Source organism: Dipodomys merriami, unplaced genomic scaffold (genome assembly GCF_024711535.1).
Source record: "Dipodomys merriami isolate MVZ:Mamm:240054 unplaced genomic scaffold, mDipMer1.0.p SCAF_8, whole genome shotgun sequence".
Taxonomy (NCBI): Eukaryota; Metazoa; Chordata; class Mammalia; order Rodentia; family Heteromyidae; genus Dipodomys; species Dipodomys merriami.
In genome coordinates this window covers 49770378-49785737 of record NW_027206401.1, presented here as the reverse complement: position 1 = coordinate 49785737, position 15360 = coordinate 49770378, and positions in this window count along the sequence as shown.

Below are 15360 nucleotides of genomic sequence, written 5' to 3'. Positions count from 1 at the left end.
ATTCTTGAGAAAGCTTTGGATGTATTTTTGACATTATCAATGTAGGATTTCCGAATGGTAAAAGCAGCAGCTTGGTTACAGTTGTAGTGTGGTCTCTGCCCAGTGCAAAGTCTGATCTAGAGATCACAAGACAGCTGCAAGATGACTGATTGCTGAAGGGCAGGAACTATGGCTATACTGCTTTGCAACCTACCTTGTTCTCCAGAATGGTGGCAGACAGAACAGAATTGGTTGTTACCCAATTTGACAGATGTTAAAAAAAAAAAAACACCATGTGCTGGGTGCTGGTGGCTCACACATGTAATTCTAGCTACTCAGGAGTTTAAGATCTACAGATCTCGGTCCAAAGCCAGCCCGGGCAGGAAAGTCTGTGAGACTCTTATCTCCAATAAACCACTAGAAAAGTGAAAATGGTGCTGTGACTGAAGTGGTAGAGCACTAGCCTTGAGCTGAAGAGCTGAGGGACAGACCCTAGGCCCAGAGTTCAAGCCCCATGACCAACAAAACAAGCAAACAAAAAACTCACCATGTTTTTACACGTGTATATGTATGGGACACTATAAACACATTATAGTTTAAAATTGGAAGTTAGGTCATTTTTTCAAAGCCAGTCAGCTAGTTGGGGCAGAACCTATATCAACCCCACAAGGTATGACTTTTGGGCCTGTGATATTAGCCATCCTGTTTAGTCTGGACATGAGCAGTGTAGGGAGGAGTCGAGATCTATTATGGTAACTACCAGAACCAAGTTCATATATTACATTTGCTTAACGAGATGAAAGAAAATTATAAACCAGGCACTGATGTCTTAAATCTCTAGTCCTAGCTCAAAGCCAGCCTGGGCAAGAAAATCTATAAGGCTATTACCTACAATTAAATAGCCAAAATCTAGAAGTGAAGCTGTAGTTCAAGTGATAGAGTATGAACCATGAATGAAAAAAACTAATTTTCATAATAAAATTAGAATTAAAAAAAGAAAAAACTAAGGGACAGCACCTAGGCCTTGAGTTCAAGATCCAGTAGCTGCACAAAAAAAGTGGGAGGGAGGGATGGATTATACCTGGTGATTGTTGTCCCCTAATGTCAAGGGAGAGGGTAAGTGGGGACAGAGGGCCGTCCTCTGAAAGGTGTCTGCTTCATGTATGGAATGAAGAGATTCTTTCAGCTTTACTAACACAATACAAAACATGAAAAGAGCAGAAAACTTATTTTAATATTAAATATGGATCTTGTTTTTTACTTTTAAATATTTGTTTATTGTTATTATAAAGGTAATAAATATACAGGGGGAAATTTATATTTAGCTTGGAAAAAGAAGCCAAATGTCTCCATTTTCAATCCAATTGGGACACATTAAATTGTTTCTAGAATTTTTCTTGCTCCTATGCTTACTCTTGCTCCCACCTCAATTCCAATCAACCCCTGTCTTAGGGTTTATAAGGTGCAATTTTCATGCTTCCAGAAGGGAAGCATGGTTTCCTGAAGCCAGAGGGCTGGGCTGCCCTTTCCTCTCTGGCCACAGTGCTGACCACCCCTGTCATCAGATGACCACAAATGATCCTCTCAGGAGAGATGTGCCTGACCCCAGCCCCCACTATCCTAGAGTCAGCACTGAAGCCCAGGAGCAAGGGCATGCTTCCATTTTCTGCTTCACTCTGTTGTACAGCTTCCAAGCCCCAAATTATTCTTCCCTCAATCCTTTACCTTGACTGGATGCCCTCTGCCCATAGTCCTCTCTTTAGCATGCATGTCTTCCAGATAATATACCTTGAGAATAAGTTGATCACTCATATTTCTGGTGTCCCAGTCAGCCCATTGTTTGTGGCCTCTCTGCAGTCTCTTGCTCCCATGGTACTGACAAGCACGATCTGGATGGATTAAAAATAGGGCAGGGGTAGGGCCTATAGCAGTGACGATGAATTGAACACCTTTGTAGCAGACATTATAGTAGCAGGCTCTGCACCAACACTTGTCTTGTTGGAATCTCTCACAGCCACTCTGGAAGGTACCAACTATTGACCTACATTGGAAATAAGAAAATTGAGAGAAAAGTAAAAACAACTGTTGGAGATCAAAATCCTGTTTGGCTATTCACACCTGTGCTTTACACAAGAGCATGTCAGCTTTTCAGCCCACTTTAGGGTCCATAGAAGGAGGTCTATGAGTAGGAGTCAAGGATGACTCTTCAAAACACAGACCTGTCCTAAGGAATTCTGCATTCCTGTTCAGAACCCTTCTAGTGAACCTGGGGTGGTAGCCAAGAATGAAAGGGACCAAAATTGGACTTTTCCCTACAGAAACAGATTAGCTCACAAAATACAGAGTTTCCGGGTGGGAGGGGCGAGGGGATGGGTTGGGGGTGCTCTCCATGTTAGCTAAGGAGTGACTTGATTCAAGATTTGGTCAGAGCATGCAATGTGGATTCTACAATCTCAAGGACAAAGTTTCCAGTTCTCAGATGGTTTTGTTTTTCTCAAGGTTGCCAGAGAGCCGCGCGTATAATGTCTGTATTGCTGATCACAAAGGATTTCCATCTTGGGAAGTCCAAAGTTAAAAAAGCCATGGACAGCAAGGAATAAGAGACTTATTACAGGTAAGATAAGCACGAGAATTAGTTCCAAAGCAATGTTTTCTGCAAACAGAGTGTAAAGATTTTGTGCTGGGAGCCTAATATATAGTTATATATTTAGGAAAGCACTTTGGGAGTGTGTAACATCAGAAACAGCAAGCTCAGTAGAAGGACACAGTTTAAAAGAGAAAGATGGAAGATTCATCTCTGCCAGCCTTTGCCAAGATCATGGAGCAAATGATGGAGAGGTTACAATTGTTGGCAGGAGCACTTCTGAGCATGCTTAGTCTTTTTTTTTTCCTCCCAAAAGGTTTTAACTGCTCTAATGCACAAGTGGTATTTGCAAAGATTTAATGTTCCTCTTCCATTCTTTCTATGAAACCAGAAATTCAGCCTGAGGAGAACTTATTGAATGCATTCCCTCATTTTTATTTTAGGAATGCTTGCTATGATGCTTAGATTCACTGAAGATGCTACCAGGCTGTAGAGGCTGATGACTAAGAAGACAGAAAGGTGACATCCCCCTTGTTCAGAAACACATCTTTCCACCAAAAGTATTGTACACTCATACTGCAAAAAAAAAAAAAAAATTAGTCTTTTCTGAATTTGGGCACTGCCCCTCAACCCTTTAGCTCAAGGCTAGGGCTCTACTACTTAAGCCACAATACCACTTCCTGTTTTCTGGTGGTTAAATGGAGATAAGAGTCTCACCGACTTTCCTGCCTGGGCTGGCTTGGAATGGGGACCCTCAGATCTCAGCCTCCTGAGTAGCTAGGATTACAGGTATGAGCCATCAGTGTGTGGCATTCAAGAGTCTTATACGAGAAAAAAAAAAGCTATTTTGTATTTGTAAAAATTCAGAAGCCATAGAAACCATTAAAAGGATATATAGGACTATGCTTAGTGTTAAGATTAAAAAAGGAAATAAGACATCTGGCTGTGGGGGGGATTTTCTGAACTTGATCGTTGAAAGAGCTTTTGAATTTTAACAAAATTAATTTCTCAGTTACTAAGAAATTTGACCTGAAAATTTATTGCCTTTATTGCCAGAGTAAGTGATATTCATCTCCTAGAGAACCTTCTGTGGCCATTAATGATATTACCTTGTTAGCAAATTGAGGACATCAGTAGATCAAATGTCTTGAACCTTCGTAAAGCACCAACAACATTTTAAAACAATGATTGTGTAACTGTGCCTATGTTCTTTAGTGATATCTTCCTACCAATGCTATCAACTACATTCTCTTTCAAGTATAGGTCCAAATGTCATTTTTCTTCCTAACATTGTTGTCACATTTTCTGAGCCGTTCAGAGAAATACGTAATTTGGTGCTTTCTGGATTAATGAAATTTCCAAGTGAAGCCCTCCTGGAGATCATGCCACAGTTTAGTGGTGCCTAAAGCCCTCTTAAAGGTCATGTCAGCTCTGAGTTACGCCTATCCAGTTCCAACATGATCCCGATGCTTGATTAATGCCTGTGGCAGATGGTGTTTACTTTCCCCAAAACTATGATTTTAGAGAGAGACACTTTGACAGTGACACCCTGAACACCGTGTCGTGTAAGCTAAAATCTGGTATGTAAAAAGGAAACATAGAGTGGGAATACATAGGAAGCCTCTTACAAATTCAGGGTTTTGGGGTTTGGGGTTGTGTTTTTTTTTTTCAGCTCTAACATGGGAAATTTAGATGGAAGACAACTTCAGTCGGCCACTGTTGAATGCCCTATTGTTTCAGTGAAAGATTTGGTGAGAAAAAAAGTAGAATAATCTAAGCCAAGAGAAATTTATGAGGGCAAGTAGTTAGGAAAATGTAGTCTACAAAAGGGAAGATTTCAAGACATAAAATTGGAAAGGAAGTTAAGGGTTAACCATGCTATGCTATGCTAGCGAATTGGGAAATTAATAATGTTATGCTAGAGAATTAGTAATTCATTTTGTAGGTGATAATATTATTATGAATGTCTTCAAATAATAGACCTGAGAAAGATAGCCTTAGTAAGGTCACAAAACAGAGAACTAAATAAACCAAGTGAAACTCCAAAGCCACAACACAAGAAGCTCCTTTTTCCAGTTAAGGAACAGTTGTCTATTAAACAAACAAACAAACAAAAAGAGTGAAATCTCTGTGCTATTATTATCCCTTGTAAATTGGGACAATTCTTTTCTAATGGGTATTTGAGAGGACCCAATGATAAACAAAGGAACACATGTGAAAGAGCCATGCAGACTACAAAGTCCTTCTAAGTGAATTCTTAGTTCTCAGCAACAGAGCAATCCACATGAAAGGAAACGTGGACATGGAGCAGAAATATTTTAGAATACAGAATACAGAAACAACATTGGGATTCATTTGGGATGAAGTAATAGAGAAGAGGCTGATGCAGAAGGGCTGGAAGGTGGGAGAAGGAAACAGGGAAGGCAGGAAAAAGGAAGATGAGAAGATACAGGAGGACAGATGCAGGAAGGCTGGAGATCCCATATAAGAAAGAAGCAAGGGTGGGCAAGCTATTCACTCAGCATGACAAGAAGTTTTAAGAAGATTTCTCATTTTCCCACTTCCTTCTCTGACAACTTCCTTCATATTGTATCATGGGCTCACTCTCCAACATGTTCAGCTGGGAACTGCTTGCTCCTCTTCAGACCAAAGAAAACCTAAATATTTGGTTAGGTCACTGTTCACATGATGGCACTCAACAGTCAGTGAAGCTTTTTAGACACAGACTTTGCTGCAAAGACATTTCAAATGCTTTTATATCTGTAATCTTTGAACTTTCGATTATGTAGGATGTTGTTGGATACTCTTGTCCTTATTTTATGCATCAGAAGAGTTAAAATGGTGAAGAGATCTGGCCTCAGTTGGTGATATTCCTCTCTTGAAGGACACCCTGTGGCCATTATGATAGTGTACAAACACAAGGACTTGCATGGATCAGATTCTGGGGAGTAAGTGGAGATGATTTTGAGCTTCTTAAAATGGGGTGGGAGGACTTGAACCCAGGGCCTGAATGCTTTTTCACTCAAGGTTAGCACTGCACCACTTGAATCCTGGCTCTACTTCTGGATTTTTGCTGGTTAATTGGAGATAAGTCTCAGAGACTTTTTTGCCTGGACTGGTTTCAAACTGGGATCCTCAGACCTCAGCCTCCTACAGAGAGGAGTACAGTCATGAGCCACCAGCACCCAGCTTTGTTTTGAGTTTTGATAAACAGTAAAATTATAGTCAATGCACGTCATATCATATTCACCCCTGCTTTTCCTGAGGGAACATGAACTGGCTAAAGTCGAACATCTGACTTTGAATCATAAAAATGATATTGTTAGCTAGTCCTCACTTTGCTTACTAAGCCCTCACAGCAGGTGGGTGCTGTGATAAGCTGTAGGACCGTCTCTTTCCCTTTCATCTCCACCACAGTGATAGGAGGGCAACACTGTTTTTCAGTAAGTAATGAAACTACAGCTTAGAGAGCTTAAGAAATGTGGCCAAGGCTTTTAGTTCAAGGTCTATGTCATTCCAGTTACTTATAGCCTTTGGGGGCTTCTTACATCTTTGTCTGTAAAATAAGACCATTACTATGGTTTGCATGTGCTGTATAACAGTATAACAGTGTTGAAGGGGGGGACCTTTAAGAGATGGAGCCTAGTGGAAAGTGCTTAGATCATGGAGGCATTGCCCTTAGAAAGGATTCAGACTGCTCTTGAAGAGTGGGTTAGCTCTCAGGAGAACAAGACTACTCTACAGGTTTGATAGCAGGGACACATAGCAGTAAGCCAAGAGAATGCAAGGAAGGGTTGGGTACATGCCTCACAATATATTGATCTTGAGGGCAAAACAATCAGTTACACAAAGACTATATATATATATATATATATATATATATATATATATATATATATAATATATGTATAATATATATATATATATATATATATATATATATATCATCCTGTCTCCTTATAGAAAAGAATGCGAAGTCTGTCAAAGCATACCACCCAGGCTCCTGCCCAAACTGCTGGAGTGGTCAAGAGCTAGCTCTGGGCCATGAGCCATGAACATGTCATTTTAATTTTATTCTACTTGCAGATTTTCTCCCACCCAGTCTACTCCTCACCCACCCACTTTTCTTAAGTGGTGTTGGGTCATTGAATGTACAGAATAATTTTTGTTACATGGTAAGGGATTTGATTTAATTCACTGGAGAAGACATGCCCTTTGAGGCAGAGAAAAAGGGAAAGATTTAAAGTCCTACCTTTTACTAACATAAAGGCCAGGACTTCCAGAATCTGGGGGTCAGTTTCCCCTCTAGGTGACCCATTCTAACTCTCAAGTGCATTATCCTACTTCATAAGCATTGCGATTGATTTTTGTGTCACATCTTGCTTAAATCTCTTTCAGAGATGCAAGAACTAAGGATTCCAATAAAAATTCCATTAATACACACACACACACACACACACACACACACACACACACACACACACACACGTTCTCTTCTCCATGTGAGTGTTTTCCTTTCTGCTTCTCCTTCACAGCCACAGACCCTTGCCAAGATGCTGGCACCATGCTGCTTGAACCCTCCAACCCTCAAATTCATGGGCTAAATGTCTTTGTAAGTTACTCTGTCTTAGGCATTTTGTTACAGGACACAAAGTACACCATTAGATAGAGGTATTATCAACACAAAGGAGTCTGTTACAGTATGCCAGAGACTATAAAGAATCAAATAGTAACTACTGTAGTCTTTACAGATCAGCAATCTCTGTTGTAACTATTCAACTGTATCTTTGTTGATCAAACAAACCTTAGATGCTACATAAATGAATGAGCGTGACATTTCTAATGAAACATTTTTATGGACATTGAAATCTAAATTTCATGTCATAAAATATTATTGTTCTTTGATATTTCCCAACTCCTTAAAATTATAAAAATCATTCTTAGCTTACAAGTTGTTATTTCGGTGCTGAAATATCCTCCAAAGTCTCATGTGTTGAGGACTTGGTCCCCAGTGCAGCAATGTTCAGAAGTGACCAGAAAATAAACAACTCTCTTCCATTGAAAGGGTTCATAATTGTGTGGACTAGATGGGTGTAATGGGAATGATAGGAGGTGGTGGCTAGTTTAAAGAAACAGATCAGGTGGCAGGGAATGGATCTCATGGATATATCTGTCCTGGCGCCCTGCTTGCTCTCCTCCTGTTCAGCATGAGGTAAACTACATTTCTCCACCACAAGCTCCTTGCCATAATGATGTAAGCCCAGAAGCAATGGAGCCTAGTGACCATGAAACTCTGAGGCAAAAATCAATCTTTCAAGTTGGCTTTCTGAGATATTCTTGCCACAGCAATGGAAAGCTGACTGACAGACATCCAAAATCAGACAGAGGAGCAGGCCAGATCTAACCTGCTCTGGATTCCTGGCCCTTGCTCTATATGAAGCAATCACAGGCATAGAAAATGTTGATGGAAGCTGGGCACCAGTGGCTCATACTTGTAATCCTAGCTATTCAGGAGGCTGAGATCTGAGGATCGTGGTTCAAGACCAGCCTGAGCAGGAAAGTCCATGAGACTCTTATCTCCAATAGACCACTCACTTAACTGGAAGTGGGGCTGTGGCTCAAGTGGTAGAGTGCCAGCCTTGAGCTGAAGGGCTGAGGGACAACGCCCAGGCCTAGAATTCAAGCCCCACGGCTGATTAAAAAAAAAGAGTGAGAGAAAGAAAGCATTTATGGATGTTTATGTTTATGGAAGATCTTATAATTCACTTCCACCAAGAAACAGATGATCAGTATATTATAGCTAACTGAACAAGAAGGGAATATTTTTAAGTAGAACAAGCTATTTCATCTATTTTCCCTTGATAACTACTGACCTTACTGAGCTTTAGATATTTGGATATACTGTGTTAGATGGAACTGGTAGAGGACATAGAATCTATGAGGCTGAATGAGGTGAGGATTCAGTAGAGAGCAAAGTCCAAATTGATCCCAAAGGCAAGCTCCAGAAAAAATCTTACAGGTAAACATTATTCCAGATTAAGAAATACTTGTAGGCTGGGACTCTGTGGTTCATGCCTGTAATCCTAGCTACATAGAGGCTGAGATCTGAGGATTGTGGTTCAAAGCCACCCTGGACAAGAAAGTACATGAGATGCTTATCTCCAGTTAACTACCAAAAATGTTGGAAGTGGAGCTGTGGCTCAAGTAGTGGAGCCCTAGACTTGAGCACAAAAGCTCCTATGCTCTGAGTTCAAGCTCCAGGTCTGGCACCAAAAAGAAAAAAATCAAAAAGGAAGGAAGGAAGGAAGGAAGGAAGGAAGGAAGGAAGGAAGGAAGGAAGGAGGGAAGGAAGGAAGGAAGGAAGGAAGGAAGGAAGGGAGGGAGGGAGGGAGGAAGGAAGGAAGGAAGGAAGGAAGGAAGGGAGGGAGGGAGGAAGGAAGGGAGGGAGGGAGGGAGGGAGGGAGGGAGGGAGGGACAGAGAGAGGGAGGGAGGGAAAGAGGGAGGGAAGAAGGGAGGGAGGGAGGGCGGGAGGAGAAAGAAATGAAGGAAGGAGAAAGAAAGGAGGAAGGAAGTTGTATTATTTATTATTATAAAGAAAAACATGGGTCAGGGATTTAGTGTAAATTAATGAGTAGTTTCTTGGACATCTGTAGTCATGGGGCAGGTATCTTCCACCCATTCAAGCTCCAGGTAGCAGGTGCAAACAAGTTTGGTGGTAGCATCAGTGCGGTGTGAAGTGCTCACAAACATGTGCCATTCTCCATTTTGCCTCCATGTGCAATCTAGCTGTCTGATCTCCCAGACATCTAGGCACCCAAATTAGAGTTCCTGGAAGCCATAATGCACGTCCCATCTTCCTCCTCTGTGCTTGCAGGATGGGCCTGGGACTGTCAGAATGTGTTCCTGGATACAGTCACTTTACCTCGTTGGCTTCTCTTGAATGCTTGGACACACATCCTAGCAAGTGAATGCCTTTTATCCTGACACTCTTACCAAAGGAGTTGGTCCGTGACCACCTAGACCTCTGTGTAATTATGCAGAAATTAGACTTATTGTGGTGCATCTTGTATATACATTTGTCTGATTTGGGGAGGGGAAAGGGAATAGCAAAATGCTGAAACAAGGACACAGGATGACCCATTACAATAATGATACCCACAGGACAGTATATTGGAAATGAACTTTACAACTTCAGGTGGTGGGGAAAGGGAAGGGATAGAGGACAATAAGAGAAGGGGTAACAATGCTCAAAAAGAAGTGTACTCATTGCCTTACTCATGGAACTGTAATCCCTCTGTACGGTATCTTTATAATAAAATAAATTTTAAAAAGTAAAATATAAGGTGTTAAAAGGAGAGCAGTGCCCCCATGAGGCCAGCTCGGGAATGGCAGCAGTGCCTAGTGAGCTCCCTGGAGGTAAGAGCTTCACAACTGGAAACCTGCAGCCTTCCTTCTGTGCAGTCTTTGGCTTAAATGAGTCCTACAGGATTAGAAGTTGTGGCTCTATGAAAACAGTCCTCCTTCCTCATGGTATATTCTCTGCCATTCCTCAATTGTCTTGCACATCAGCGTTCTCACGCAGCAGGTGTGAGGTGACATGTGTCACACACAGGCTAAGCCCATGTGACCTTAGGCAAGTTACTCCATCTCTGTGCTTCCACTTCCTCATTTATAAAATATGCACAATAATTGCTTGCTAAAATAACTCATTATCAGGATCAAGTGACACATAAAATGCATAACCAAGTGTCAGGCTTATAGTACATGTTTAGCACAAGTTCCTCATTGTAGCTCTGGTATGTTGTCCAGGTTGTTGTTTTTTTTAAGTTTTATTGTAAAGGTGATGCACAGAGGCATTACAGTTTCATGTGCCAAGTAATGAGTACATTTCTTTTTGTTTTTGTTTTACATTTCTTTTTGAACAGTGTTACCTCCTCATTCATTCTTGCCCCATTTTTTTTCTCTGATACCTCTCTCCCCCAAGATGTATAGTTAACTTCCAACATAGTATCTAGTGAGTCTCACTGCTGCATTAGTTCACCATTTGTCCTAGGAGTTTCTGTGATTTCCCTTTCCCCTCCCTAAACCATAAATTTATATACAAGACAAAGGATACAGAAATCAAACACAGAGACAAAGGGAATAAACCAAAGAAAAAAGATTTTTAAAAAAGAGCCATAAACAGTACAATTTTTAAAACCTCTTCTTGGAGTTTATTTTGATAAGCATCATTTTGTATGGTCAGATACACATAACTATTGAGCCCTTGTGATCCTCTCCTAAGAATATCCCCCTTCATTATTACTGTGAATGTTTAGAGTGTTTAATTAATTGTATCCAAGTATAATTGTCTTTTACTATCCATTGGGTTTACTTGCAGATTTATAGGCACAGTCTAATTATTACAAATGAGGGAAACCATGCAGCCTACGTTTCTTTGGGTCTAGCTTAGTTTAGTTAGTATAATGTTTTCCATGTTTTTCTATTTCCTTAGGAATGGGCAATGCCATTCTTTCTGATGGATCTTTCTCATGCTAATGCTAGGGCTTGAAGTTAGAACCTGGGTGCTGTCCTTTAGCTTTTCCACTCAAGACTGGCACACTAACTTGAACTACACCCCCGCCCCAAGTTCTGGCATTTTTGGTGGTTAATTGAAGATAAGAGTTTCATGACCTTCTGGCATTTTTGGTGGTTAATTGAAGATAAGAGTTTCATGACCTTCCCATCTGGGCTAGCTTCAAACTGCAAGCCTCAGATCTCAGCCTCCTAAGTAGCTACGATTACAGGTGTAAGCCACTGGTGCCAACTCATTTTCTTTTTAATCAGCCCAATTAATGGGGGTGGGGGTGGGGAACTACCTTCATTCTTGAGTCTTCTGGTTTGCTGGGAAATTGGTAAACTGTGGTAACACTATGAACATCAATTCTAAGATCACAGTGTGGGGATAGAAACCATAGACACATCAACAAAGGAATTTTAGGATGTGGCCCTCATCCCTTGTGTGAACGATAAGGGAGGATGGCAAGCGCTTTCACCTTGGATCTTCTGGGTAGGAGCCTTGCTGACCTTGGACATTTTCCAAACTTCTCTAGGCTTCAATTTCCATTTTGTAAAGGGGGGATTGTACTAGTAACCACCTCACTGAGCTAATATAGAATTAAATGAGTTGATTAGAATAAAGCTCTTGCAAAACTGCTGGCACATGGAAGCTTCTGGTTGTTAGAATATACTTGTGTGGCAGTATGTGTCCCACAGGTTGCCCATGGGAGTGGGGGCTCAGGGACAAAGCAGTCAGATAGAGGTCCAAGCAGAGAGTGGTCCAAGCTACTTGAGGTAGAGCTGGAGAGGCTCTCCATGGAAGAGTAAGGCTTCGCTGAGCTTGCAGGCTAGGTAGGATTGGGACAGGCAAAGCTAAGTTCAGGAAGGAATATTATTACCTAAAATGCTAAGGAGGAAATTGGAAGGGGTATTCATTACTACAGATCATAATTTTAATTCTAGTGTTATACATCGTGATGTGTGATAAATAGCTAAGTGCTTAATGGATAGTTTCTGACTTCCAATAGAGACAGGATACTGTACTTTTTTTTTTTTGTCAGTTTCTTTAATTCCGTAGAATTTGGAGATCTTGCATTTGAGTGTATGCAACTGTATAGTTGGGGGTGTGGAAGAATTTGTAGCTGTAGTGTCCCTTTTAGACACCAGGTGGCTCCTGACACACATGTGAGAAAGCACCTTGTCTGCACAGGAAATCTTAAAGAAATTTGTTATTTTATTTTTTGTAGGTCATGGGCATGAACTCTGGGCCTGTACGCTGTCCTTCAGCTCTTCAGCTCCAGGTGAGCGCTCTACCATTCAAGTCACATCACCACTTTCCAGTTTTCTGGTGGTTAATTGGAGATGAGTCTCATGGACTTTCCTTGCCTGGGCTGGCTTTGAACCGCAATCCTCAGATCTCAGCCTCCTGAGTAGCTAGGATTACAGGTGTGAGCCACCGGTTCCCGGCTTTGTTGTTTTTATAAAGGTGATTTACAGAGAAGTTATAGTTCCATAAGTCTAGTAAAAAGTACAATTCTCTCCCCTGCTGTCTCCCAGGTTTTCCCTCCCATCCCAACCCACAAGCTGTATAGTTCATTTTCAACATAGTGTCTAGTGAGTACCACTGCTGCATTTGTTTTCCCCTTGTCCCTCCAGGAAATCTTAACTCATTTAAGTAGTTGTCTCATACTTTATATTCTGGAGGTGAATTTGGAAGCAATTCCTCACCCTGGTATGAAAGATGACATTAATACAGCAAGAAGGAAGATCTCCCTTCTTAGCAGCTGTGTTTGCCTTGTCAACTTGTGTTTTTCCATCTGGGAATTAAAGTCAGGTCCTTGGCAGCACACATCACTCCTAATTCTGTCATAGAAATTTGGAATTCTGTCATAGAAATTTGTACTGCTATAGGCAGTACAAATTTGGATTTCTAGCAATTCCAAAATCAGAGTTCAACTTTAATGACAGCAATGACATCCACCATTGTACCATACTACGATATTAAGCTCCACAGATCTCTGCTTTATGTAAGAAGTAGCATACTTGGAAGTAGTATAGTTGGTCTCTCTTTCTATCAAGTGGATCTCCCAAAAGAAATCAGCTGAGAGATTGAGTTCCCGCCTGGCCATCTTGGCCCATATCTCTATCCCATTTCCTCAGGCTATCTGAGCTGTGTCAGACCCTCTGGGCTGGAGTATTGCTGAGAAAGTTTCTCAATGCTACAAAGCTGGGTCACTGCAGATTTAAAATAATAGGATAACAGTTTATTTGGATCGCTCTTGTTCAATATAGTCTTTTTGTTTGTTTCATCAGATGAGGAGAACAGAAAGGCTACCTGACCCACCAATTCTGCTTTTGCCTCCACAGGCCAGTTTTATGTTTTTTGCTGTAAAAGCACTATGAATTGGCTGCTCTTGTTCCTCAGACACCAGGGGGCGTTGTGGTCATGGTGGGTTAGGGAAGCTGGGTACTGGAGGATGCTAGTGTCTGAAAGCTGTGTGCCCTCTTGTTTATTTATTGGAGAAGTCAAATATTCTCCGCATGGTATCAGCACGGTGGTGGGCTCTGTGACACCCCTTTCCCAGGCTCAGCAGGATAACTGTGAAGTCTGATTCAATGCAATAGAGAACAGAGTCCTGAGGATTGTTGAATAGGTTTTTCCTCAGTGGGGAATATCCTATTCTTACCTCCTCAGTCTTTCATACATATGAAACCTTTAACTTTTCTTAAATCACATAATCAGAGCTCCCTTTCCAAGGGAAAAAAAAGCCCTAATAAGCAAAAGCTGGAGTGTAGTGAAACCACACAGCCTTTATAGCTACTCTCCCTTACCTCTGGTTGAAAACCTGTCTTCCAGAAACATACTTTTCACCAAAGAAACAAATAAACTCTTTACTTGCTGTATTACCTTTTTCTTTCATGAGGCTTTGTTGTTGCCATTTTTTAATATAACTGCTAGTATTTCTTGAGTAATAACCTTATTTTAAACCTCTTTCCTAAATGTTTTTTGTATATTGAATTACATCACAAATCAACACAGAAGTATAGGAAGATGAGCCTGACTGGTACTTATGTTAATAGTAGTAATCTTTTGTTAGACAAATTATTGATGGTAGTTTTTTCCCTTAAAAAAATTCTTAAAGAGCCAGGTGCCAGTAGTTCATGCCTGTAATCCTAGCTACTCAGGAGGCTGAGATATGAGAATCACAGTTCAAAGACAGCTTATGCAGGAAAATCCATGAGACTCTTGTTAAGGTTAGCCCTGGGAAGGTAAGATAGATTCCTCCCTCCTCTTGGCTAGATCTCTGACCAGTACCTGTGTCACCTTGGTAACTGGCACACCTAGAGGCAGCCACCTCCCCTTCCCTCAAGGTCACATCCTGGGGGAGGGTCCCAGACCCTAAGGTCACATCCACATCCAATGTGGCCACACCTTCCCTCACCTGTCTGCACCTTCTCCCCACCCCTTCCCTACTTAAACCCAGGCCAGACCTCAGCCCCTCCTCCCTTCAGCCTGTGATCTCCATCTGGCAAGGTGGGGGCAGCAGTTTGGTAAAACAATAAACTTCTCTTCTTGCCTGAATACCTCAACTACCTAATTAAAGCACCTATTTAATTTACCTTACAATTCTTATTGTTGTAAGGTGAATTATCAGAGAAGCCACATTTTGGTAGATGGAATTTTGGAGTCGTTATTACACAGTTAGCAGGCTGCCAATTGTTACAAAGGCCTGCCGCCTGTAAGGTCCATTCCTGGACAGCGAACAGACCTCGCCCAGTACCTGCGTTACCTAGGCAACTGGGACACCTGGAAGAGGTCACATCCACATCCGCTGAGGTCACATCTTAACCTGATGTGGCCACACCTTTCTCCCACCTGATCCCACTTCCCTTTACCTGGACACACCCTTCCCCACCCCCTACCCTATATAAGGCCTAAACCGCAGCCAGACCGCCCTTTTCCTTTGCCAGCCGCGTGGAGTGCCAACCTTGCCTGGTCCCAGCAGGTCTACTGAATAAACCTACCCCTTACCTGAATACACGTGCGTTGTGCAGTTCTTACTCAGCTACCTCTTTTTAAAAACCTAACACCGCCCTCAAGTACAGTTAACACGGTTAGGAAGCAGGCCAGAGAGGAAAGAAAACAAAAACAATACCAACAAACCAATTCAGCTCAATGAATTGGGATGCCATGATTACCAGAGACAAAACCGGACACAGGACAGGATCACAGAGACACAGGTAGTGTGGCATGGGG